The sequence below is a fragment of the Poecilia reticulata genome, linkage group LG20 (assembly GCF_000633615.1).
Source record: "Poecilia reticulata strain Guanapo linkage group LG20, Guppy_female_1.0+MT, whole genome shotgun sequence".
NCBI classification, from domain to species: Eukaryota; Metazoa; Chordata; class Actinopteri; order Cyprinodontiformes; family Poeciliidae; genus Poecilia; species Poecilia reticulata.
This window is the reverse complement of record NC_024350.1, coordinates 1,931,023-1,958,319: the sequence shown is the minus strand read 5'-3', so window position 1 is coordinate 1,958,319 and position 27,297 is coordinate 1,931,023. Positions and strand designations below refer to the sequence as shown.

Sequence of the window (27,297 nt, the reverse complement as noted above, 5' to 3'; positions counted from 1 at the left end):
GGAGAGTTGAGGCAAACCGTGTTTTCAGAAAACTTATCTGCTCTGCAGACTGCCCCCCCTATGCAAAAGCCCCACAAAGACTCCAAGAAACACAGAAATTAACATAATTTCCAATTTTCCATGCACATTTTTGCCATTCTTTAATATATTCTTTTGACGTATCGAGCAGTATTTCTCAGCTGCCGAGCCGAAATCCAAAACACACCTTGAGAAATACGCCGTTCTCTTAGGACTGCACGTTGCTTTGAATATCGGGTTCAAAGACAGGTGTTAATGGCTTCAGAGAATGAATTCAGCCAGAAACAAAAGACTCTGCAGTCTTTTACGGAAAACTGTTTTGACAAGCAAAAAAACGGCTCAAATTAATCCCTGTTTGTTGTTTCTAGTTTCTTCTGAAAAAAATAAATTATTAATAATCACAGTTGATATTACTTGTGTTACAAAGTTTAGTCCTTTTCTTTTACATCTCCTTTTTATATGATAAATTCTTCCTAATCGTTTCGATATGTACTGCAGACGACACCAATTAGCATTAAAATGCCATTTAGCATTATAAAGCTAATATGTTGGCATGATCTTTCTTGTGAAAGTGATCATCTCATGAAGTCAAGATGATTTTGTCTTGTGAAGTTAATTTTATATACACAAAGTTAAATTGTTGTCCTTTACTTTTAACACCCTATTGAATTGTTTGTTTGTGACTTATTTTTAAGTAAAACAGGAAATATCTGTGGAGAGGTTGTGTTCATATGTTTGCTCCATGAGTGCACATTATTTCGTTGGGTTGGTTTGTGTGAGAAAACAAGGTTTTACTATTTAAAGAAAAGGCAAATTAGTTGATGGAAATGAACATTTAAGCACTCTTTGGGATGTTTTCTTTTCAGTTAGCTTGATTAGCACAACTAACTTTATAAAAACACCTTTTTCCTCTTGAGAACTAACTCATAAACTTCCGAAACGCTTTGACATATTATATGACAGACAGAAGTTAATAGCTCAAAAGAATAAAATAGAGCAACTTTGACGTTCTGTTTGCCCTCTGCTAATGTTTTGCTCTCTCTCACCCTCTCGCAGCTTGAATGAAGGCAAATGTCTTGCAGTTTCTTAGAAAATGTTGGCTTTTGAGTAGCTTCTTATATCTTTGTGCTTTCTATGCGTAAGCACATCGTCTCTGAAAATAGCTAACTTTGAGCCTTTACTCAACAACTTCTGAGCTGTTGTGTTGCTTTCGCTATGTTACATTTCCTGTTTCCAGCCAATAACTTGTTGCATCTCTACTATCAAAGGACTTATGCCAGAATGATTGAGAAGATAAGAATACTTTGTTAGCACTGTGAAACATGCAAACTACATGGCTCGTGATTTGCTGCTAATTACTTGGAGGTCTAATAATAAACTGCTAATTGGTATTTTTAATGAGACTTGGTTGGATTTCATCATCTGTCTAAAATCAAAATTACTAAGACTGGTCCAACTTGAGATATACAATTCTACACTCAGAAGAATCTTTAAAACACAGTTTGATATTTTCAAAATATTGATGGCATTTGAGTGTAGAAAGATGAAGCCTGTCCATTGTGTTTTTGGCATACTTCCACCTTGGCTTTAGACAAGCAACATGCCCTGTAATTTTTGAACATGTCAAACCTACATTGGCATGTCCAATACTGATTGCAGATTCTTTGTCATTTTTTAAGTGTTTTTTCCATTTGTGGGGAAAAAGGGGATTCCCCCTCCCCCCCCCCCAGTTTTCCCAAACACATTGCCTAAGTCAAGTGTATCGTCTTGTCCTCTGAGCTGGATGATTTGTTACACCCCTACATAGCATGTTTTACTTCACCTCGCTGAACACGGATTTTGGTTTTTGAATTATTCATTTTAATCCTATCTCATTTTTTTTCACCCGCTACCTTGACTGTTTTTTTTTTTTTTCAGTTTTGTTTTCCTCGCACCTTTCTTCTGATTCAGTCCCTGGTATCCTGGATCTCATCTGTATTCCTTATTCTATCACAGTGCAGTTTTTTTTTTTTAGTACCCTGGTCCTATCCTTTTGCTCTTCTTTCACAATAAGTGATGCTGCGTTGCCTAGATACTTGTCTTCTCCTCTCCGTATGAGGGAGGCTGGCTTTGGGAAAGATGGGATGGAGAAGGAGAGGGGGAGGATACAGAGAGACGGTTGAGGGAGACAATCACCAAAGGGCTATGAACCCACTGAAGGAAGACGGCCAGTTTATAAAAAAAAAAAAAAAACAAGAACTGTGAAGAAACGGAAACAGAGAGGGGTTGCTGTCAGTCAGTCTCCATTTCAGTCTGTATTTTTTTTGTTTTGTTTTGTTGCTTTTTTTTTGCCATATGTATAACAAGTTATGAACTAAAATAACAGCTGAACTTGTGTGCATTTTTGTCTTTTGCCTGATTCATTTAAAAAAGAATAACACTGGTATTGATGGATAACCATATCTTTAATCACTACACACTCTTTCTTTCCCCGTCAATCCTCACATTGTGGTCTTTGCACTCATACTCACCCCCCTGCTGCTCATTTCCCCCCCGCTCCCCTTTTTTTTTTAACCAATGCCAGTCTCCGTTTCCAAGACAACCACTCCATCATCCTCTCATGGCTTAGCTGCCAATAGTATTACTGATGATTTGCGTGTGTGTGATAAGTATTACTGTGCCCTGCTGTGCTCCTCTCCTCCTCCTGTTTGGTAAGACTTTGAAGGTTTAGAGCCGGTCAAGATTGAAAATTGATTTCTGATGCATTATGTCGAGACGTGATCCATACGCAGAGGCTGCTGAGGAGTTTTTCTGGTAAACTCATTAAAAGTTTCAGGACTGATAACTATAATAAGAGCCTGCTCATATCATTCTTGTTTAACTTTTAGTATAAGGAAAAGGTCAATACCTCTGATTGTTTCATCTTGTACTTTCACTGAGTGTGTCTGAGACTGTGAGTTTATACTTTTTTTTTTTTTTTCTTTTTCATTGAATCTGTTTTTACATTATTGGTGAAAGGTGTACTTACACATATTATTAATGTGATTATCATATTAATGTAGGCATTTAATGATGCATTCAAACATTTTTACATGCATGCAATGACTAATGCATTTACAGTGGGGGTTTCCTGATCCATTTCAAAACACCAACAAGCTTCAGGGATTCTGGCTGGAAATTTGGTCAATTTTCTTTTTAGAAACAACAGAGTTTATTTAAACTGGTGGGTTTACTACAGTTCAGCTGGCCTTTATGGACAATCCATACATTTACAATATGGTTGAGGTTAGAGCCTTTGTAAAAAACTTAATGTTGACCTGATTTTTGCAATACAAATCTCTTTGGGGTGTTTGGCTTGTGTGATTTTTCCATTGGAAAACCAAATGTGCCCAGTCATAAACCGAACTGTAGATGAACTTCAGATGAAAGGAAATTGGTGAGAATCTTCAAAAAGACGACCTTGTAATCACCGATGGTGAAGGCTACTGTAGTTTCAGATTTCCACGTTCTCTGTCCAAAGGAAAGGAAAGTTTCACATCTATGTGGATTGGGAGAAAAAAAGCCAGACACTTTTAGCTTAATTTAAACATGTTCTATAGAGAGATCAAACATGGTGGTGATAACATCATCTGCTTTGTGTCCAGTGGTAGTAGGCGATGAAAACTTTAGTGCAACAGGTTGTTCCAAGAAGACAACAAGCCAATCACACACCAAACTGGGTTTGTAATGGATAAACATGGTTATCACTGAGCTTCTAATTCTCTACTGATAGTGAATTAGCTTGTTGATGGCTAATGGTGATTCTTTTGACTCTGAGGCTCACAGGAAATTCAATCTACCATCGATTCTAGTCTCTAAGGTCATTCAAGTTGTTTGTTGCATTATTGCACAGTTCCAGAAAAGATGTAATCCAGTTTGTATCCTCAAGGACCACAGACATACTTATACTCTAGATGTTGTTTGATTTGCTGGTTAATTATTTCTTGAAAAGGAGTTCTAGGGATATTTCTTTCTATGCATAATCTTCCTATACTTCCTAATTTCTTCAGCTTGTTTTCATTTTAACTGCGAAATGCCATGTCTTCACTCCCACCCAGCGTTTTTTTGTCTGAAGCTTTTATTTGTAGCTCTTTCTGTCCTTCCTTCCTCCTTCAAACAAGCGAAGACCACCATGTTTCTTTGTGTATTTGATATAAGGAGGAGGGGGAACAGTCTTTTACTGAACGGCAGCAGACAGTGCTAATAGGCCTGCTTGGCCTGATGTTAGTCTCCACAGTCACTGCTTCCATATTATTCTGCTGCCACATGTCCAAAGGGAGCTCTGTAAGACTTCAGCATAAGAGAAGAGAAGACTGGAGGAGCAAATGAAAGAAAAGGAGGAAAGGATGCCTTTACAACAAAAATTAAACTGTTTTTGTAGAAAACAACTCGGATATATGGTTATTTGGTTTATCTTAAGTACACAGATCCTTGTAAAAATTGAGACTTAACCCATTGGCATCTTATCAGACAGGACAAGAAAACCAAAACAATATTTATTCAAACCGAATTAATGAGGAAAAGTAGTTTTTAAAAACATTGAAATCGAGACCTTTCTCAAATTTCTTGTTGGGGAAACGTGTTTTATACTTTGTTCATTAAAGCCAAAGCCTGTTGACCACATAATTGCGAAAACTATACGATTTTTTGGCTGTGTCCACATTAGTGTATTTCATGAAACTCCAATGAAAACACTTTCTTTTGCATCACACGAGTCATATGATCAACAACCTGACGTTACTACTGCCGGAAATGATGCAGAAAATGACAGGATGACTTATTACTTGAACAAACATATTCACATGATTTTTTATTGTTTATTTGATAGAAACACCACAATTGTGAAATCATGTTTTGTTTTTTTTTACTTTTAGTGGAATATAGACTAAATTCTCTGCACGTTTCTAATGGAACCGCAGCTACTAAAGCATTCACAGTTTGATCAACAGCTAAAATGGACATGGTGAAAACATGATTTATTGATATGCAATGCTGCAATATACGTACATTCTTGAAGGATGTTCCAAATTTTTTTTCTCTTATGTTTATATCTACATATCCTGGTTTTGGAATTGTGTTTATATAAAATAGCTTACTAGCAGCTTTAGGAAACATTTTTCTTTCCGGATTTACTAATTTCTATGGCTAAATTCACTGTAGTGACAAAGAAATTAGCTCCTATATAATATTCCTAAGCAATTTGGTATGACATTGAGTTGATTTATCATAAAACAATAGAACTTGCGTTGTATATGTGCCAGCTAATCTAAAATATATACTCTCTTCAGGTGTCATAAAGAAATGCAGTCCCAGACTCTTTTCTATCTTTCTCTCTCTCTCCCTTCAAGTAGCCTATGTCCCCTCCTCCCATGATGCCCCTCTCCCTCCACCACCTCTCAATATTAAATCTCTAATACTTTCTTTCCAAGTGCAAATATTTGAGTCTGCCGTCAAATCCCTAATCACACCGATCAATCTCCTGGATATTACCGTTCGTTTGAAGGCTTTTGGATATGTCTAATGATTTAGCTTTCCCCCCTCTCCCTCACAGATGTATTAAGTTGGAGCTTTTTCAGGCACTTTGTAAAAAAAAAAAAAAAAAAGAAAAAAAAAGTACATTCATCATTTCTCACTTGTTTTATAAAGTTGTTGCAACAAAATTGCCGTCTTACAGCATTTTTCTCATGCAGCCCCCTCCCCCCACCCCCCCCACCAAAAACCCCTCCCAGCCCGACATGATCGCAGTACATTCACTTAGTGCCTCCTGTTGACCTTTTGAGACATAAATACAATTAAAATGCAAAGAACACAAATGAACTTGTGGCTGGAAAAAAAAAAGTGCACAAAAATAACAAGGCTGCGTGTTTGAGGGTGGAAAACAAGAAACTGTCTGGAGCCTGCATATTATCAGGCTAATTAGGCAGAGCAAGGCATTCTGAATGCATAGCTAATGAGCACCTTCTCCATCTCTGCCGGGATCACCCAGCACATCTAATGGTCACATAAATTCTCATTTATAGGTCATAATCTGTCATTTATGTAGACGAACCGCCCCAATTAGAGACTGGGGTCCTTCAGACTGATGCCTCTCTTGGGGATTCGCAGCTCTGGTTTCCCTTCCACTCACAAAAGCCTGTTAGAGACAAACCTTGACCCGGAGCGTCATAATTGACCCTGGTAAGACCGGGAATAACCTGGCTCATAAAAGGCGCAGGTACGAGCAAATGGTTCCAGGTGCTTATGGCGAGGTGCTTATGTGTGTCTGTTTTTCTGTCTGTTTGTGGTAAAAAAAAAACAGTGGACTGGCAGGAAGCTAACATGAAAGCTTTGACGAAGTGAGTGAGGGGATGAATAGCTGGAACTTTGCTGGCCTTTGCTATCCCGCCGCTGCCATTTTGGTTGACAATTACCATTGTATCATCATTTGCCAAAAGTATTTATATAAAGCATGTGGACAGAATTAGAATTGTAAATAGATCATAAACTTGGACTGCATTCTGCTCCACTCTAATTAGAAGAAAAAAATGTAAATTGCCAATGAGCGGGGACATTTAACTCTATCCCACTGGAACCAGTTAAAGGCCAAACAGACACTTTTCCATGACCCATGGCAGTAATATGTGAATTTGTCCCCAAATGTAGGGGGGGGGGGGACCCATAAACCAACTACTGAGGGACTTTACTGGGTAAGTTTTAATTTGCAAATCTTGTAAATGTACTTAGTAAAAAGCACATTTAAAAAATGTTTCCCATTGTTCCCACATTTCTACACTATATTAATCACATGCAGTATAATTTCAGGCTTAGGATATTAATTTGATTCTTAACACATTTTGGCCTCTCTAATCATTGTTCAGAAATGACCTATTAGACTTAAAGGTTTATAAGGTTTATGTTAACATCAACAAACATTTTGTTTTTCTCGTATTTGATTAGGTGGAATGTAGAAACTATAGTGTGATGAAACTAAAATGTTTGGAAACATTTAATGCATTTTAGCAAGTTACAGTATCATCAAAATGTAATTTGATTCATTAATTGGCTTAAAGTGAAATTCGCATAGATTCATTACACAAAGATAATTTTTTAAAAAGCCTTGAAATATAATTTTAATGATCATTGCTTATAGTTAACAAATGGCCATACAAATTAAATGGACAATACTTATACCTGTATAGTGAGCTCTGTTTACCTACAATTTTTTTTGTCTAGTCAGTCTTTCCATCCAGCTACAAAGAAAGCTCTAGTTTATCAGTTTTTGACTTTTTTTGTCTGTTTCACCAAACTGGTTTCCCATAGAAAAAATCTATACCTCTCACCAACCCAGTTCCAGTACGTAACTGTTTCTAGAGCTCACTTGGCAGCAATTCTTTGTGTTCTTACTCACAAAGTGCTAGACCTGGTCCCTACAAACCAGAGGACTGAACAATAAATGAACAAGATGGAACTCTGATTGGACATTCAAGTGGTGTTTAAAGTAGATCCATTGTTGTACAGTTAAGATCCAGCACAAGCCCCGGTAAAGAACTGGAACTTTTTGGGAGGCAAAAGCCCTACCTGTCTGGTACGAGTCTGTCTGTCACTACATTAAGTTGACCTAATTTACTGCGGAAATTCAGCTTAAAAAACTTGCATGAACGTGAGTAATAATGTCATATAAGCTGAAGTTGAGCTTGCTCTAATATAACCAGGACAAGCTAATGGGTGAACGTTGAACAGCCCACGCTTTGATGACCTGGAGATGAACCTGTGTTGTTAGCCCCTGTTGACCCATTCCACATACGGTCCTCACTGCTGCTGCTGCCTTTCCAGAAAGTCAATTCTGATCCTTTTATCTCCAGCTGTCCCAGGAGACCCCTCCCCTGTTCTCTACAGTCTCATCAGGGTCACATTTTGTCTTTCTGTAACTTATTTTTCTTCGATGGCTGTCAGGGAAAGAGCTCAGAAACCTCAGAGGGCTTCCTTTCAGAAAAGAAAACCAACAATGACGTCTTACCCCTGTCATCCCTGTCAAATGGTCAGTGCACATGGTTGGCCTCAGAAAGGAAGGCAGTATGGTAGCTCAGCTCTCGATAGATTGCAGTGGAAAAAGTAGGCCAATCATTTTATATCCTACTTTGTTTTTCAGTCAGATAATAGATTGCGCCTTAGAGTGCGGTAATTACTAATGTACAGAGAAAGGAAGGATTCATTTTCCTGCACAGCCAATATTGTGTTTCTTCAGGTATTACTTACAGAAAGGAAGCTGAGCAAGTGGGATACATTCCAAGCTCAAGTTGTGGGCAAGTGCTGGAACCCAAAACATATCTGAAGCAGAAAACCAATACAGTTCAGTTACAATGTGGGTGTTTTGGGGATTTTCTGTATGTAAGGCACCCTCTTGAGAGGTACAATTTTTTTTCTACGGGGAAGACGAGACAGTGGTGTTTTGGTTCAACTCTAGATTTGTGGGAAAAAATCTGAACAGGTAATTTGATTTCGTCCCAGGACTGAAGCAAAACATTCTTATACTTGTTTAAATAAAATTAAATCTCAAGTGACTGATTGCAACAACTGAACTTTCTAGACTGAAAGGTCAGGTTATGAATGGTTACACAACTTAAAAGTACAAGTACTTTTAAGCACAAGTATGTAATATTATCACATATTGAGATCTTCACTCAAAAATCAGTTGGAAGTGTACTAAAAATGACTTTTTCTTTGGACAAAGCCAATAGTAACAGCCAATAGCAAACAAATATATTCTTCTGTTTCGGTATTAGTAGGTTGCAGAGGAGTGTAAATAATAAAAAAAAACTGTATTCTTTATGAGCAATTGTTTTATGTCCCCGATATGAACATGTTTTAGAGTTTAGACCTTGAAAGTTACATGTATTATTGTCTGAGGCTCTTATTTTGATGTCATACAGGAAGAAGTTCTTGAGTTGCTTCCCAGCTAACAACATCAAGACATCAGACTTACTGAAAACACTTTTGAGTTTTATGTAGAAAAAAGAACAGTGACATAAAAGATGGTTTAAGAGTACCACATTTTGTAAAGTATTTATTGCAAATGCAGCTAAAGCTGTACATCTTCTAGTTTAAGAACGTCACTATTTCCCTGTTTTTTAATGGAGCCTGGGAAGCATTTCGGTATCTCTGTTTTAAAATCTACGAAGTCGGTTGTGTGAGGATATAAGAAAGCTTTCATTGTTTTTTGTTTTTTTGTCACTAGAAATGTGTTGGCTTAGGATGACAAACATGAAAACTGCAATGTATCAGCAAGTCAAACCTGGACTGGATTACCGCACTTCTATTATCACATTTATACTTGCTCTCACGAGTCCCACTTCTTTAACTGGAGACAGTTATGTAAATGCTAAAATTAGCTGGCTGAAATGGTATTTTCTTTCTCTTTGTTTGCCTCTATAGATCTGGTGGTGGAGATATTTAGGGTGACTTGAACACATAATGTTTGCTGAAGGGCTCCACGTCTGACTTCAGCTTTAAAGGACAGTACTTCTCCTATGCAGAGTGATAATTATCAACAATTATGTCAGAGCTTCTTGCAATGTGTGTATTTTTTATATATAAGTTACTATGACTTTTAGCATCTTAACTTGCAGCATTACCAGCACGAGGCTCTTTATTGTGATTGTTGGCTAAGAATGATTATAGAAAGATTTTTAATTGGCCTAATGAATAGGTGAACAAGTACATCTAAAGCCAAACCCAACATTTGTATAGCTTTTACCAGTGTGACTATCTGTTTACTTAACAGAAGCAAAAGTCTTATTGAGGTTTGGATGTGGGCCTGTTTTTGCTATTAAATTCCTATTGACATTCATTTCTCTGTTGATGTTTCAGTCTCCAATGGTTACTGGTTGTCTCTGAATAATGCATATTAAGTAATGAGCTGGCCAAATGGATCAGTGGACAGACAGTTAGGCCTTGTATAAAGCAATCAATTATTCGATCAATAGACCTTATTAGTCCATCATATAGTTAAGCTGTATGTATGGGCCTCCTGATGGAATGAATAATTCACAGGACACAGAGGGGAAATGGGAAGACTGGCTTTGTTCAAGGCTGTCTCATGTCTACTGTTATATTCTTATCGGATAAAATGACAATATAGAGACTTTACCTGTCCATGCATTTCCATTAAATGTAAAAATGTTTGTGACAAAGTTCTCATGGATCTTTTATCAAAGTTAATATCTGAAGAAGAGTCATTAGTCTTGCTTGTAGGACTTTTTATTTTTATTTTACATTGAATGATTTTGTTGGCAGTTAATATAAAGCAGACCTTACTTATTATATTTCCAGTTTAAGTGCTACAATTTTGTATGCCATTATTGTTACAATAACCGAGACTAAATCTTAAGTTTAATCAGGTAAAATATTTTGTTCATCTCTCATTTGTGTTTGAAGAATGGCACTAATGAATGTTAGTACAGTAGATGTGTCTAATGTGACCATTGTCCAATTGTGTTGAAAATGACCCCAAATTGGGGACTGTTTTACTATTATGCTAAAGAATGGAATTCGTTTGAGGTAAAAAACAAAAAACAAAAAAAAAAAACCTTTTCAGCACATGTGAAACTTCACGTAGCTTTCAAAGTGTTTTACTTGGAGTCTTGCTGCGAGTTTTGTAAGATTTCCAAGACACGTTTTCAGATCTTGGTCGGCGGTCGAGATTCCGACATGCGGTGGATTGTGCTTGGTCTGGTGTTAATAGGCACCGTTACATAGACCTAACGCAAACTTGCTCAAGGGGGCAGCGTAAGGGATCTGGAGCACAGCCCAAAAGAGTGGCGCCAGTCACTCATGGCGGTAATCTGGTTGAGGCGGAGCCTTTGAAGATCACAGTGCTGTTCTGTAACTTCCCCTCGGTCCCCCATGGGAGCCTTTAAAAATCATATAAACCCATATCAAGCCAAACTTCATTCAAAAGCCATTTGTATTTCGCGCATTTTTCCGCACAATATTTTCCTCAGGCATAAATCCTAATGTGACTTGATTAATCAACATGATGCCAACTTACAATCATGAAGTCCATTGAGAATATCATCTCCGTCCCCATTAGCTTGTGCATGAACACAATTCACCATTCCCTGTTTTGGTATTCTAAATCCCCTTCCTGTTTTAAGTGTTCATGTTTCCTGTTGCTAATTGCATCCAGCTTTCTGGAATCAGACCTTAATGGCTGTGTAGGTGTTAATTGGTTTGAAGGACTGCTAACAGGAGCCAAAGCAGAGAGAGGTGAATTAGGACAGAGCATGGTGCACATAAAGTAGCACAGTGTGGCCTGAAACCTGTCATGCCTTGGATAGAGGTATTCTGGCTAATGTCACTTTTGGCCGAGGTCAGTAATGAAGCGACGCATGATATAAACTCATATTTATTTTCTCAAGACAAAGTTAAATTTAACCAGTTTCAGTGGAACAAGGCAGTAGTTGGGTTTTTCATAATTCATGAAGTGAAGTGAAGCTGCAGAGATAAAGTTGAGGTACTCAGAGGCAGCAGTACAAAGTTAAAATACAAGAAATACATTTAGGAAAAGGGAAATAAGAGAGAGAAAGTTTAGACAGACAAGAGTAGAAAGTGTGAGTCGACATTCTAAGGTGGTGGACAGGAGAAGAGAACAGAGCCTCTCATCTTTACCTCTGACAGTATCTGACAGCATGATCCATCACCTGATTTGCATTCTTGCCACCCTGTGTGTCGGCACAGAGCTCTGCCATCTTGTGAAGAGCTGATCTTTATTTTACTTCGACATCAGATTCCCTTCATCTCCCCCCTCATGCCACAGCTGAGAACCTCTTTTGCGTTTTGCTAAGTCTTTGTGTTGCGGGTGAGCCAGAACAGTTGGATCTTTCTCTTTATGCGGCAGGTTGTTTCATAGTTGTGTTGTGTTCTTGGAGGATTTTTCCCTTTAGGCTGCTACTCTCTAAACTGTTTGATAAGTTTCAAACTCAGGGCCAAGTCTTGACAGATTATGCCTACAATGACCTTTCTGATGATATATCGGTGACAGGTGTAACTTCTTGTAATTGTTAGGTACTTTAAACTTATCTTTCCATTGGCATTATATGCAAATTGGGAGAGATCTGTTTAAATTAAAAGGCACTGAAAAGTTTTGATACCCATTAACTCAGATTAGAACTTGCCTCAACTCCAGAGGCACACAAGTACGCGTACATAGGGCACAAAACATCGTCTTGACATGCCGTTGTGGTGAAAACATGGATTGTTGTTTTCTATAGAGGACACAGACTTTGCTTTAAACAGCCACAAACAGATGCTGTGGTTTCTTGCATGAGCATGTCATCAACCCTGCCAATTAAGAGTTGATTAGGCGGTGGGGAATTCCTGAGAGGTAACAACTCTGTGCTTCACCCTGCTTACCAGCCTCAACCCACACCGCTCAGCAAGCATACGTCCTTTCTCAGTGAAGGCAATGTCATTATTTTGAAGTAAGCCGCTGAGTACTTAACTTTAAAAGGATTAGTTTAGATTTTTTCTTTAGAGAGAGCTCCTGTGATGTTATTAGTAGTAATAGCTTCTTTATCTGTAGTATAAAGATGCACCATCACTGTTAACTTGTTGGAACCAAAGTAAATCCTCTGAGGTGTTGGACTCTAACATTGTATCACTCCGTTTTATCAGGTGATTTGCCAAATCTGTTGTAAGTCTAGCACAATCATTTTCAAACAACTGTGAGACATGGGAAGCACAGGAACATATCATATCCAGTGATGCTACAAAACTGAAGCAAAATCCTAAGATTTACTCTGTTCTTGCTGGAGCTAGAGTGGACTTTGTTGGATCCATGCAGAAAGTCAAGTTGCAGTCATATGGTTATCTTGTCATTAGAGGTGAAACGGTACCTAAAACTCACAAGATGAGACAAGATACAACATTAAGTTCACAAAATTGAGATGGGAGAAAATGGCAATCTCCCTGTTACTATTGCTCTCTGTATTGTGATATAATAAAAATCTTAATAATAATAATAATCCCATAATCCTAGGCATCCATTGTTATAGTGATGTTTTCTGCCACCTGAACAACTTACAGTGCTTACTACTGGAAGCTCAAAATGCTGCCACACTAACGATTTAAGCATATTTGGAGCATCTTCTATTTAAATTTCATCAGGTGAAGACATTCATACTGTAACTGGCTGGAGCTCGTGAGATAGCAGTCACTTCAGCGAGAAGCATTGTGATGTTTTGATATCAAGAAACCTGAGGACATTAAGGTGAATTTGGGGAATATCATGTTCTATAATTACTTATGATATGTCTCTTGTTCGAAGTGTTGAAATTGTATTGATTTTAAAGGTGTGCAATTCTGTGTTGTCGGGATGGAATGTTAGTTTTGCTTTGATGCCATTACTCTTTTTTTAATTTTGAAAAATTATGTTATTACTTGAGGGATTAGCATTAATGGGGAATAAGCAGCAGTTGAAGCTGACATTCATGAAACACTTAAAGTTGCTGCTGCTAATGCCTTTTTCTCTGAAAATAGTTATCTCGGTCACCAGTTGATAAAGCTTCCCCTCCATAACAATCCTTCATACATCATAAGAGATTATTCATTCTTTCTTTCTTTCTTTCTTTCTTTCTTTCTTTCTTTCTTTCTTTCTTTCTTTCTTTCTTTCTTTCTTTTTTTCTTTCTTTCTTTCTTTCTTTCTTTCTTTCTTTCTTTNTTTCTTTCTTTCTTTCTTTCTTTCTTTCTTTCTTTCTTTTTTTCTTTCTTTCTTTCTTTCTTTCTTTCTTTCTTTCTTTCTTTCTTTCTTTCTTTCTTTCTTTCTTTCTTTCTTTCTTTCTTTCTTTCTTTCTTTCTTTCAAAAACTAAAAAGAAAACAACCTTTGTCATGGTGCATTGAGCCAAAAGTTGTCTTAGTGTCCTGGTGCAAGAGGAGCTGTTTTCCAAAAAAACTGTTTCATGTTTTTGATGTTTAAAGACACAAATCAAACAATCACAAATTTAAAATTGTCTTTTCAGTCAATTTTAAATTAAACTCTGACTAAATCCAATACCCTACTTTTCCAGCACCTGTTGTATACCCTCTTCCAGCTTTTTTCCTCAGATTTCTTGCATCTCCATATTTTTAGTCAACCTTTGGGACTCTAGATTAACCCCCCTCCTACACTCCTCTAGCCTCAAAGCCCTGAACTTGCCCGGTTCAGGTCTGTGTTCTGTTCAGCTCCACACAGCTTCTCAAGGTTAGGCCAAGGAGAAGCTGCTGAAACCCAGCTCTTACCATCTGTTTCATTTGGAAGCTGACCCACATCTGACCATGCAGCTACAGCAGGTACAGACAATGCCAGACCTGACTGACTCCAGGCAGAACGATTCGTCTTACACATGTTTTCAGAATACCAGGGCTTAAGTAAGTGTGAGAACCGCAGAATCAGACTGTTTTTTTTGGCAAGGTCTGTTATTTGTTGTTTTTTGCTGAAGATGGCTTGGGAACAACTCCACACTCTTAGGAACATTACTAGCACAACATAACCCTAAACAATTCTAAGTGTCTTCAAGTATTTCCTTGCACATCTGACAGCCGAAGAGCTTTTCTTTTCTTGCATAAATATTATTCTGGCCTCAGTGGGAGCTCAAGCCATGGGAACCCCCTGGCCTCTATTTATCACTGCCCTCGGTCTCCAAGGTTGCCAAGTCAAACTAACCAGTCCCTTCACCTCTAACAAACTAACTAACCCATGAACTGTGAAGTCCTAATTCATCACCGCCTCGATAAGGGCTATCTTTAATTACACCGTGCTCCGCTCATGTGGATCTTTATCTCTTTTAACTCTCCTAACGGACTCCCATCCATCTATCTATCCGTCCATTCCCAGCCATCCCTCCCAGCTCAGGCTATAGCATGTCACTGTCCCAATGCTCGAGACTCAGTAAGTCGATCCAACAGGAAATCAATAGCAGAGCCTAATGCTGAATAATTGAGGTTACGGGAGTTCAGCAGCACTCCCTAGACAAACACCCCCACCCCGTCGCGTAATCTCCTATTATGCACAGGGTAGGGCGTGCTATGTAGTCATTTCCAACATTGAGCATACAAATGCATTTATTACTGACCATCCTGGCACTATTTTTCTTTGCTGTCCTGTCGCAAATTTACAATTTCACAGAAAGACAAGGTGTTTTCATTCTCTGTTTCTCATACCAACATATGAAATTTGTGGAATGGAGTTTTTTTTTTTTTTTTTTTAATTAGGACAGATAATGTCATTCCTCTTTACTTTGGAGAACTAAGCTGCAGAGTAAGGGGAAGAGTGCAGCTACTTTCAAGGTTTTTGGAGTGCACCGTGCACTAGAGGGCACAAGCTGTCTTGAAAAGATGCCGACCTTCTGCTGGAAGGAACAAAGCAGCTGAGCCGAGTGTTGGACTCCACTCAGAAACTGCCTGCAAGTCATAACAGAGGGGCTTGGAAAGAAACAAACAAATAAATCAATATTAAACTGTATTTCTGCATTACTTTTATTTACTTAATATGCTTTTTTTTGTTGTCAGGAGTTGGAAATTTGGATTTTTTTTATTAGATGGTTGTGCAGTGAAAAATAGTTTGCTTCCATTTGGGTTGTTGTTGCTTTCAGTAGAATTGTTATTAAAATGTAAAAAAAAGAAAAAGGTTTTTGGCATTGCCTTTAGGCCTGGGTTGTTGTGAGTTAGAGTAGGATGATACTCCTGATGTGTCACATTACTGACATCACTGTTATTGTCAGGTCGTTATCATAAATAGGAACTTCATTTTAATAGCTTATCCCACTAAGTAAAGATTGAATTAATTAAAATGTTAAACAAACTATGCATGACATGACCTAACTGCTATAAAAACTAAGAATGAAAAGTTATTTATTCTCTTGAATAATTAACTCAATATATTAATCACTGCAGATATAAAAATGTCATTCATAATATTAGTATTTCGTTATTCTTAATTGTCAGACATGGTGAGTAACTACCTGAGTGAAGTTGCATCACCTCCACTTTCTTCAAATTGATCAGATTCTGTGCTGGTTTGTGCAGCAAAAAGTTTTGTTTGTGCCTCTATCATTGTAAAGATATTAAGAAACGTTTCCACAGGTCAGTACACATTTACAAAGTCGAGCACATTTGGTGTCAATCAACTGTTCTACGTATATTTTAGACATGGCACAGTTGATTGACACTAGGTCTGTTGTATTATTTTAAAGGTGGACTGGTTGATCTTTGATGACCTCTGGATATATTTATTAACATCTTTAAAATGACAGTGGCAGAACCAAAATTTTTTGCTGCTCGGACGTAGCACAAACATTTGACACCAATCTTGTGTAATTTGAGGAAGGCGGTAGGGGGACTTCAGTCAAGTTCACTTAACTCTGTTGTAAACACACACACTTTTTTATGTTTGAAACCTATACTTATCCCATATGTTCTGAAGCTCTTCAAGCATCTTTTTTTCGATATCCAAAATGTTGGTTAAAAATAACTCAGCCGCTGCTCCGCTGCCAGAAAAGGACTGTGAAGGGATGCAGTTGTCTACAGCCACAGAAACGGCATGCAGAGCAAGAAGCAGCAGGAAGTCATTGAAAGTCTGAGCAGTTTGTGTCCTTGTTATCCTGCGCTGACTAGGATACTCTTCAGGTTGCCCTTTTTTATATTTTGCAAGCACTACTGTAGTTTGCTCTAAAATATCAAAATGTGGTGCAATAAACACTTAATGTTGAGCAGACAATAGAGAAATGTCCTAAATGAGACAGTTTTTGCCAACCGTAACTCATGACAACTTAATCAAAGAGGGGAAGGCGATATGAACTTAAAGTTTTATCGCGATACTTTGTGGTATTATTGCGATAACAGTAAAAGTGATAAGAACTACTGCTTCTTCAGGTAACTGCATGTCTGTGTGTCACAGCAAACTGCTCTTGAAAAACATACTGATTTTGTAACACCAGTCACATAAAGAAGTCTGATCTGTATCACTAAACTGCATACAGTCACTGCATTTAATTATATTTTCTAACATATTGATATTTATTGATACTCTGGAACAAACTGTGGAGAAAGTAGTAAAATCCTACCAATACGGACAGTTTTGGAGATTTATAAACATTAATTGGAAATTATTGTAACAATGGTAAATCAAAATTCTTAGGATAACACATTTATAAATATTTTATAAATGATAAACGATACGAGAAATGCCTACCAAATAAGAGCATGAAAATAATACCACATCCTTTTTAAATTATGCAATCATTATTAAACGCAATGAATTTAAAACGCTTTCAAACCCACAAATACACCAATGCCGGTGTTCTGTTTTCTTTTTTTTCCTGATTGGTTGTTCCTGTTTTCCTGTGGTTGCACACTTCTCTCTCACAAAGCAAGAGCTGTGTGTTCCCTTTTCAGAAACCGAGCCAATTCTTTGTTGTCCTCCGCCGTGATTTGATGTGTTTGGGGGAGCGTGTCGCTTCTCACATCGCATGTTTGCCTCCCTACGAATGCGCACATAAGGGGTGGCATCCTCTTGCCGCGCTTCACCTTCCTCCTATTCATTTCCTCTCACCTCCAGGCTACGGCCACTCAGGCCTGCAGATGGCAGATAATGACAGTGCTGTCCCCACCGGCTTGTCGTGCATGTGTATGTGTTGTGGGTGTTGGCGCTGTCTCTGTTAAGTTAAGTGCCAGCAGCGGGGCATTTAGCTCCACTTGGCTCTCTTGTGGCTTGCCGACTGGGTCATGGGTTGGAGTGTTGCCGGGCTGGCTGACCACGTTTCCTGGCTTACTGATCACTGGGACTGTTGACTACTCAGTGTTGTTTGTAGTGGGGGGAAAAAAAAGAAAAGAGAGAGACCAGCTTTTATGGCTGACCAATTCAAGTAACTGTGTGACTTCATAAATCAAATTTATGCCATATGTATAAGAGATTGATGTTTCATTTATTCATTTTTCTAGTTCGACATCTGACAAACCTACAATTTGACTGGATATTTCTCCTGAAAATATGTAGGAATCCATCGTCCACTGGCATCTGTGTGACAGTCCAACACAAAAGTAGTGCACAGGTAAAAAGTGGATTGAAGGGGGAGTCTAAATTTTTTGCAAATGCACAACAAAAAAGTTTTGCATCAATTCATATTCAGCCTTTCTTAGACAACGATGTATGGGATTCTTTTTTGATGCCATATCTCTCAACCAACTTTGCACATTTCTCGACTGTCATACTCGGTCGTCTTTTAAAAATAGCTCAGTTTGAATCAGATTGCATATAATTTATTTCTGAACTTTAACTTAGACCATTTTAGCACATGAATACGCTTTGAACTAAACCAAAAATTGTAGCAGTTACCAGGATCTTATAATTAGCTCAATTCGTTTCCCAAGTTTTGAAGTTTCCCCTTCAAAACTTTGCTGTCCAAGCTAAGGAGAAGCTTCTCCATAGCATGATGCCCTGCTTCACAATGGGGATGATGTGTCCAAAGTAATGAACTTGGTTGACATGTGACTAGAACCAATTTGCCACATGTTAGTTGACCGCTAAGCCTTCTGCATGGCTTGTGCCAGTGGACAAATACGACTTCTCTTGGGTTTTCTTTCAAAAATGGTTTTCTTCACCTCACTTTTATATAATAGCCAGATTATTGGAGTGAACAAACAAACTTTGTCTATTCAACAGATTCTTCCACTTGACCCGTGGATCTCTGCCAGTTTTAGCTTGTTGCCATGTGTTGGTATAGTTGCAAAAAAGCTGCATTATGTCAAACAAAAGTCATGATTTTAATGTCAGTTTGTGCATATCACAGGTTGGACACATTATTTAGTAAGCTAATGTATTTTAAATGGCAGGCATTCACACTGCATATCAACGATTGACCAGATGAAAGGACTCAAACTGCCCTAAACGTCCACATTTGGTGTACAGCTGTAGTGGCTAATATGCTAAAGCTCGTGGTGTAATGCTAATGAAAGAAAAATGTCATGAAATCTGGATTAGAGTGCTTCAGTCATTGTGTATTCTCCTTAGCTTTTGTATGTTTTCAGTAGAAAAACAAATGCTGTTGTCCACCAGCATCTTTTGCAGCACTTTATGAAATGTTTATGGGCCCAGCTTGTATGTCAGAAAAATAGATGCCACACACATCGACTGTTTTATTATTGCAGTTTTTTTTTTGTTGTTGAGATAATCCCATAAGATACAGAAACCCAAGAAATTGATTTCTTCAAGAACTCTCCTGAAACTTTTATTTTGGTAAAAAAACAACAACAACAAAAAAAACCCAGTGACCCATTCTTGACGTTTTCTTCAAGACTTCATTGAAGAATCCCTAAATCCTGCTGTACATTTTTAGCAAATTAGTTTTAAGATGATACCAACACGATCATTATTTATATTCTTTCAATCTAATTTTAGTTTTTATGCAAAATGATAACATATGCAATATGATGACATATAATATAAATTATTTCTAAAAGACCTCCAAAAATAACTACAAACCTTGTCAGATGCAGTCTGTTTCTTGTTATACTTGCGTTTTTTGTGTTCTGCTTTCCATTGGAACACATCGACCCATTTTATTTACCACATAAAGCCAAGCTGTCAAGATGAGTGCTTAACTCTTAGTGTTTGGCTTTGTTGAAGTTTATCACTGAAGGTTAGCTGAATGTGCAGCTCAGGACAACAAAGCCTCAGAAGTGACTGTGAAATAGATGCAGTCAAGGTAGGGGTTTGCTTTCAGCAGCCATGCACATTGAAGTGTTAATTCTGAACTCTATTTAGTTCAAATGCAAAGTGCTTCCTTGTGCATATTAAGGAGTTTTAGGCACATAAACAGCCTCTGTTGTTGGTCTGTGGCTCGGGGCGATGAGGCAGTGCACCCAGGGCCGTCCCAGGCGACAGCATGAAAGCCAGAGGGCAGATATGAAAACCCTAATTTGCCAACGGTTACTTTGTGAAACCGGGTTGACAGGTTGACGGCAAGCTGTGTGTAAAGGTTCTTGGGAAGTATGTCATTGTGAAGAAAACATTAAAATCCTCATTAATACATTATCTTTTTTACTACTACAAAGATGTGTACCTCACCATTTTGATTGAGGTAAACTGAAATATTGCCATCTGTCAAAACAAAAAGGATGTCGGTCAACATTTGTCCAGTGTTACATATGACAAAGGCTCTATTGTGGATATGTGAGCTCTGAGTCAAGTAGATCCATTTGCTGTAGGTCTGTTGCTCACTAGACTCTGAGACAGACAATCAATCCACCCATCCACCTAATTTTGCAGGGCCACTACGGAGATGGATGACAGTGATAAAAAGAGTGAGGGAAAACTTTTATGTCTCAATAATTGGACCTAGTTTTGCCACAGGTATTAAACACCTGATTTCCAACAAACCTTGACTGCAGAGGATGTACAGGCTTTTCAAGGATACTCTCTTCCCTTTGAGTCTGCCCCACCCTCTTTCTGCTGTTTATTCTGTCCTTTTTATCCCACAAGGGACACCAAAAAATGTTTTGAAGTTTTTCGTTTTTGTTTTTTTCTTTTGCTGGTCTTTTCTTCCTGTGTTTCCAGGTCTCTGAGTGTGGAGTTTTGACTTATGCTTTCTGAGTTTGCCTAATTTTTATTTTTATTTTTGCCTAACCAATTGAAGGACAAATCCTTTTGAAAGATTTTTCTGGAATATCTTTCACTTCTCCAACCCTCTTTCGGGTTTATAGAGAAGAATACTAATTCACTCTGTTTTACTGACTGATTGGCCTTTATTTTCCATGTTGATGGGGTGTGTAGGGAAAAATCTGATGATACCAGTCCCAATCATTATCCTTGTTGTCAGAACATTCACTTCATCTCTAGTCACCAGGCCACAGCAGGCCTCTGTTAGCCCAAACACATCACCGCTGCTACACATCCATCCCTTCAAAGGTGAGATTTTCTTGCACACAGCCTGGAGAAATAAAGGATGTGGGCAGCAAACAAAAAGATCTGTATTCTGTTTATCACAGAAACATGCTTGAAACTGAGTGCAGGCTGCCTGTCACGGCTTCCTGAATTAGTAACTAACTGCTAGCACTGCATGCTAATGTTAGCTTCCTCAAAGGAGTTGATGTGGGATTCCCTCCCTGTTTGGGAACAGGACCTCATTGATTTATTGCACTTTATTTGTGGGACATATGGAATAAAAACAGTGCTGACTCTTGTACAAGTTTCTCTGTGGTTATATTGTAGGTTATTTTTGCTGTCTTTTTTTGAACTCTTAACCCTGGTGAGCTCAATTACAATAGCACATCTCGGTTAATGCACTTTATTATATAGATTAACTTTTATAAAGACCGCTCTTCAAGAGATAACCTTTTTATGGTTCTTGATCTAGAAAACACATTTTATGCTCATTGCAGAGTTACTAAAAGGCTGATATGTACTTAAATGTTCAACACTGGAATGGATAACTTTCCATGGAATCAGAAATTAAGTAGCTCGTATTGAATTTTGACGTGTATGTTTGTTTATGAGAGAGAATGTAAAATATACTCTTGTAATCAAATGCCTGTGTGAAATACCTTTATTAATGAGGCTCATGAGGCTGTGTCGAATGTTTGGGCGAAACATAATCAGCATTATTTCATGTGTCTGCTCAGTGTTAATAACCCTTAAGCAATCAGTGGCTATTGAGCCCATCAAGGTCATAAAATGATTACAATATCTCTTTCCGTCTGTCTACAGAGATTCACTTTAATTGCTTTTAATGTCATCACTTTTTCTGCTCTCGCTTGATAACCCTGGCTTCTTTCTTGCTTTTCAGTCAGCAATGATCTTTTGTGTGTCTTGGAAAAATTGAAGAAGAAAAAAAAAGTATATATTTTTTTAACATTTTATTTCCCAGGGCTGGACGAAATTGAATTGCACATATGAGCATAGGTTATAATGTATTAATATACATGGAAGAATGTGTCAGGGGCGTAGTAGGAACTTTCTCCTCTGTCAGCACTGCGTAGGTAGCGCTCTTACACCGGCCTCTAATATGTGTGAATTCATTACCCGCGCCCAGGAGGGAAACTTCAAAGGTGGATGGGAACTTAGCCTTGTGGATTTGAAAGGGATGACTCTGTAATCTGGTTAAACTTTGCTTGCTCTGTGTATTTTCTCATTGCGATCCACATTGTCAGTGTTCCCACCATGTGTTCATCGTTCTTTTTTTTTTTTTCCTGTGGTGAACCGTCTTTACCAAAGTGAAATATATATGTGTGCTTTATTTTAGCTCATAATTAAGCAGAACAAACTAATTGTCTGCTTGGTATTATTGCATATATTTAAGCCTTTCATCTCGCTTTTCCCTTTGATTCCCGTTGCCCTGCTCCACTGCTGATGCACACCTTCCCAGTAAGAAAACGGGAGGATGTATTGTACATGTCACAGCATTTTTTTTTTTATTAATTTTTTTCTGCCACGTTACATTGAATTTCGAAGTTGTGTCATCATTTCCACTCTCGGTTTTTTTTTCTCTCTCTTTGCAAAAGCCAACCTTTGGGGGCAGTCTTCCCTTGCATCAACCCCATGTGACAGCACCTGCAATATGCATACGTTTCTAAAGCGCCGCCGGGCGCAGTTTGATGGTTATCTGGAATGCAAGTGATGGGCCAAGAGTGCTGGAGACTCTTTCTCTGAATATTTGATGCTCTTGATGAGCAGGAAAATACATAACTAAGCACTTTGTTGGATTGCTTGACTCATGGTGTGTTAGAAATAATGGACAGGAGGAAGAATAAAATATTAAAAACTGTAATAGCTTCAGAGTGAGGGGAGAAAGGGCTGTTCGCACCAATCTTGGTTTAAGGTCGATTCCATGGTTGATTCTTTAAAAAGAAGATGATTTTTTTTCTTCTACAAACAAAGTATTATCTAAGACCAACCTCTGCTAGTGTCAAAAACTGAGAAATGGTCCAAAACCTCCACGATGTCTCGGGAACGTCGAAGGGAGTGATGAATAGACAGACAGACAGATGGATGAAAAGACTAACAGTGTGTAGATGATATATGGTGATTCACGTCCATCACTCAACAAGTTTGAAGTCCTTGGATTCTCTGGAGTATGTGACTTCACTGTTCCACCTGCACTGTACATATAATAACTTTGTGCCACCGGTGCCCTTGCAGTAAAATGATGATAAATGGCAGCGAGAGGGGAGATGAAGCACTGTCCGTCTCTGTGAGTGTCAAGGTATGTATGTGTGTTTACTTTTCCCACTGTACAGTTCTTGGCTAAATATTTCATACCCTTAGGAATATAACTTCATTTCACAAAAGAAAAATGGCATGTTAACACCTGTCAAGTGACGGGAAAAGGATACAGCGTTTTAGGAATCTTAACTCTTATGTCTGAAGGAACCGTGCGGGGTAGGACTGCTCTGTTTGGATGGAAGCTCAACTGGAGACTGAAGCTCTACAGTGGAGCTTTGGGTAAATAGGTGCTGCGAGCAAATTTTGAGGCACCGCTGAATGGTTGCTACGGGAGATTCAGGATTCCTTAGACATTCGTGAAAGAGTGAAAACAACACTCCAGGTATGTTTTCAATGAGGACATAGCATATCATAATATGATAAAAAATAGTTTTTTTGGATAATGTTCCTCTTTTAAATGTTGAATTGGAGAAATGCAGCATTCATTTTTATTCAGCTCTCACATCACAATACTTAAAAAAAAAAGTTTGGTTCAATCACTGCTGCAAGTGTTTTGCTTTAAAAATTTCGAGACTGTAATTTTAGCTAACTCATCTTTGTAAAAACAACTCAAAATTAATCTCTTTAGATGTGAAAAGCAATTTTCCCAATTTTTACAATTGACTGAAGCCTTTACTTTGACTAAACCACTCTGATAGAGCAGCTCCATTCAGGTGTTCATTTGCTACTTAAAATTCCACCACATACAATGCATATTAAAGCTTGCCGTACTAAAGTAACTAATTGTGTAAATGTTCCCAGCGTATGAATATGTTTGCAAAGCCCCACTTTTTTCTTCCCTTTGTTAGCGCTGCTGTTGCATACAGCTGCTAATAGCCTCTGTTGTCTTGGTCCTTTCCCGTGCCACTTGGTGAGTGTTTTGGACAGGCGTTTTGCAGTGACGCCAATCCCAATCGCCCATTCAGCCGCGCAGATCACAGGTTCTGGTAGGCCGGTGTGTTCGGTGGGGTGGCGGGGGAAGAGAGCGGACGCGGAGAGGAGATCTTAAAAGAGGTTGTCAGAACTGCTTCTCATTTCCCCCCTCAGCTACCTCCTCTACATTTCTTCTCCTTCTTCACCTTGCTGCCAAAAGCCGGAAGGTGATCAAAGGAGGCCAACATGAAAGGCATCCCTGAATTTCTGCGTTTTTTTAATTTTTTTTTTAAATACTGTCTGCCAGCTCACTCCATTTAATGATATGGAAATACCGAACACAGCTTGTACCTACGCAACTGAAAAACGCTTGGCCTCAGTTGACTTTCTCTTTTCTTCCGCTTCCTCCTCAATCCCCCGCTTCGTTTCACCCGTTCAACATCATCTCTATCCATTCCCCCCGCTCATGCCTCTCCCCCAACAACCCCTCGGGCTTCCAGGTAGATAGCGCTTGATTGGCAGCTGCTGTGACAGTCAGTGGAACAGGCTGAAAGTGGATGAGTGTCAGCCTTGCTACAGGGGCTTAAAGCAGCATCTGTGTTGTCGCTCTCTCCTAGACGGAAAGAGAGAAGGAGAGAGAGGTCCATGAAATAAGACTGCCAGCTCCGTGCTTTTCCACGGTTCTCTCAACTGAAGCAGGTGGGAGCTAAATAGGTTTTTGAAACCGCTCTGGAGTTTATCCCGACCCTCGAAACTGGAAAATTCTTTTCTTCTTCCCCCAAATCTTTGTGCTTTCTCTCTGCCTTTTCATATCTCTGGTTTTGATTGGTGTGTTTCATTGTAGCCTCACGTTATTTAGAGTCTCCCTCAGCCTCGGCTGTCACGCCACTCGACAATTAGCCGTCGCGTCTCCTGGCCTAGAAAGTTTTCTCTCGCGTCAAAAACTTCTGAGTTCATCCCCAGCATCCTTTGTACAGTAGCTTAAAGGAGACGGTGAGTGAATAAAAAAGAGAGGGGAAAAAAAATCTAAAATAGAAATCAAAAAGAAGTGTGAACTTGTCTCTGTTCTGAAGTGGTTGCGATCAATTCCCAGGAGGAGGCGAGCGCTCTGTGATGGATTTCACTGCTTTAGCAGCTCGAGTTCTGTCTCACCGAAAGCAAAAATTGCATCAGTTCTCCCTCCGGCCACGTGTGCCTTGCTCTTCCTTACACAGACAGAGGTCAAAACGCCGCGAGAAAAAGCTCTGAGACATGCAAGAGAGACGTGTGAAAACCCGGTGTCTGATAAAATCTACCTGCTGTTCCAAAGACACTTCACAGTCTTCCATGTAAGCTTCGTCAAATAAAAGTTGAAGCCTTCTCCAACTAAAAAACAAAATTTTTGATAAGTAGATAAACCTAGTAATTTCTTTGTAAATTGACTAACCCTGCCACACGTTGCTTCATTGCATTATAGGAGCATGTGCTGCATGCGGTAAATAATGCTCTTGTGTCTTCTTCCTATTGAGACTCATACTTTAGAATACACAGTCAGCTAAGACAGACTGCAACCATTTGTTGAAGATTAATTGCCATGTGTTGTAACTCTGCCCCATGTACCACATACAGTTAAAACCAGACGTTTAAAAACATCAAACAAAAAAAATTAACAAATTTCTCTTGTTTGATGACCAAAATCATCTCTGTTCTCTAAATACCACAACAGTGAGCGAATATGTCAGATGTTTTTATTAATATCTTCAAAATCAAGCTGCGTGTGTGCCATTGGTCTGGTATTTACATAAATTCTAAGAAAGGTTTTGCAGCAATGAACCAATATTAACATTCTTTTATCTTTTGCCAAACCATTCAGACTCTCAGTCTGCACTGGTGAAGGGTCACTTACTTTGGTTTGCTTGAAAGCTTTGACTCATTCCAAGTTGTTTTCAAACATAATGCATCTTGTGATTACTTGGCCAAACATTTTTAAACATACCCATCCCAAGAATAACTAACTTTGTCTTCATCCCTCAGTAACAACTTCCACTTCAAAGAGAGTTTTATTCAAGGACAAATCAGCAGTTATGTGTGGATCTATTCACATTTTGCATCCTAACATCCTGGTTTGTAGCAGAATAAACTGCTCATTACTGGACGTCATAAATCCTGAATTCGGTGCAGGGATAGACTAAGTTGATTATGAAACAGAGTAGTGGGCAAGACAAGCCGACTTAATTAATGAGACTTTAAAAGTATTTAAAAATGAATAGTGCTTTCCCCCAGACAGCAACAACAGTATTAAGCACTTCCCTAAATGGGCAGCTGGCAGGCACATGGCTTGTCGAGTCGCTAAATGCTCCCAGTAACACATGAATGGGAGGCCTGATTATTTCATTGCTAATGATCCATTGGCCCGCACACATCACACTCGGCCAGCGTAAACGCCAAAAAGTCTTTTTGTCTTTCAGGCCCTCTTCTTTTCATCTCTATAAAAATATTTAGTGCATTAAGCCTTCTTCTTGGAAGAACTCAACCAAGACACACACACGCATGCACACGCACACACACACACACACATGTTCGCTTTTTACGCTTTAATCTCCCGTTTAAGTTTGTTTGCAGTCAAACCAAAAGCAAACCGTCTTTTACGCCTTCACTCGTGAATTCGCATATTTACCAATAAGCACGCCTGAGCTATGATGCCTCCTCTTATGTTGGTAGTAGCAGATCGCTTTCCTTTCTGATTGCCTCTCTGGTGTGCTGAGCACATTCGTGATAAACTCTTACAATCTGAGGAATGTAATTTTAACATCGGGATGGAACGTGATTAGGGTGAAATGAAAGCTTTCGGTGATAAAGAGGGTTCTCGGAGACGGCACCAGCACGCGGCAAAACATCTTAAGGGAAGGAAAAGAAGAGAGGGGGAAAAAAAAAAAAACAGGCTGCTTTAATTGTACAAAGCCAGCGTGAGAGACACTGCTGTGAATTACAGCCGCCGTAAACCACAGAGGCATACACGCAGAGCGGCGTGAATTCATATGCAGACACACACAAACACACAAACACGCTTAAGTGTAATACTCTTCTTGTGGATATGAACCAAATCAGAGAAGCAGAGACATTTCAGCTTGTTTGTATGCAGATTTTCCTGTGTTGGGGAGATGAAAAATAACAAATACATGGGAAAACTGTATATATA

At 38.7% G+C, this 27,297-nt stretch overlaps 1 protein-coding gene across 2 annotated transcripts in view; it reads left to right on the top strand.

Moving 5' to 3' along the window:
• The window catches only part of LOC103482325 (partitioning defective 3 homolog), a 384,595-nt gene that overhangs the window by 78,837 nt on the left and 278,461 nt on the right, over positions 1-27,297 (top strand). The gene's annotated exons all lie outside the window — the stretch shown is intronic.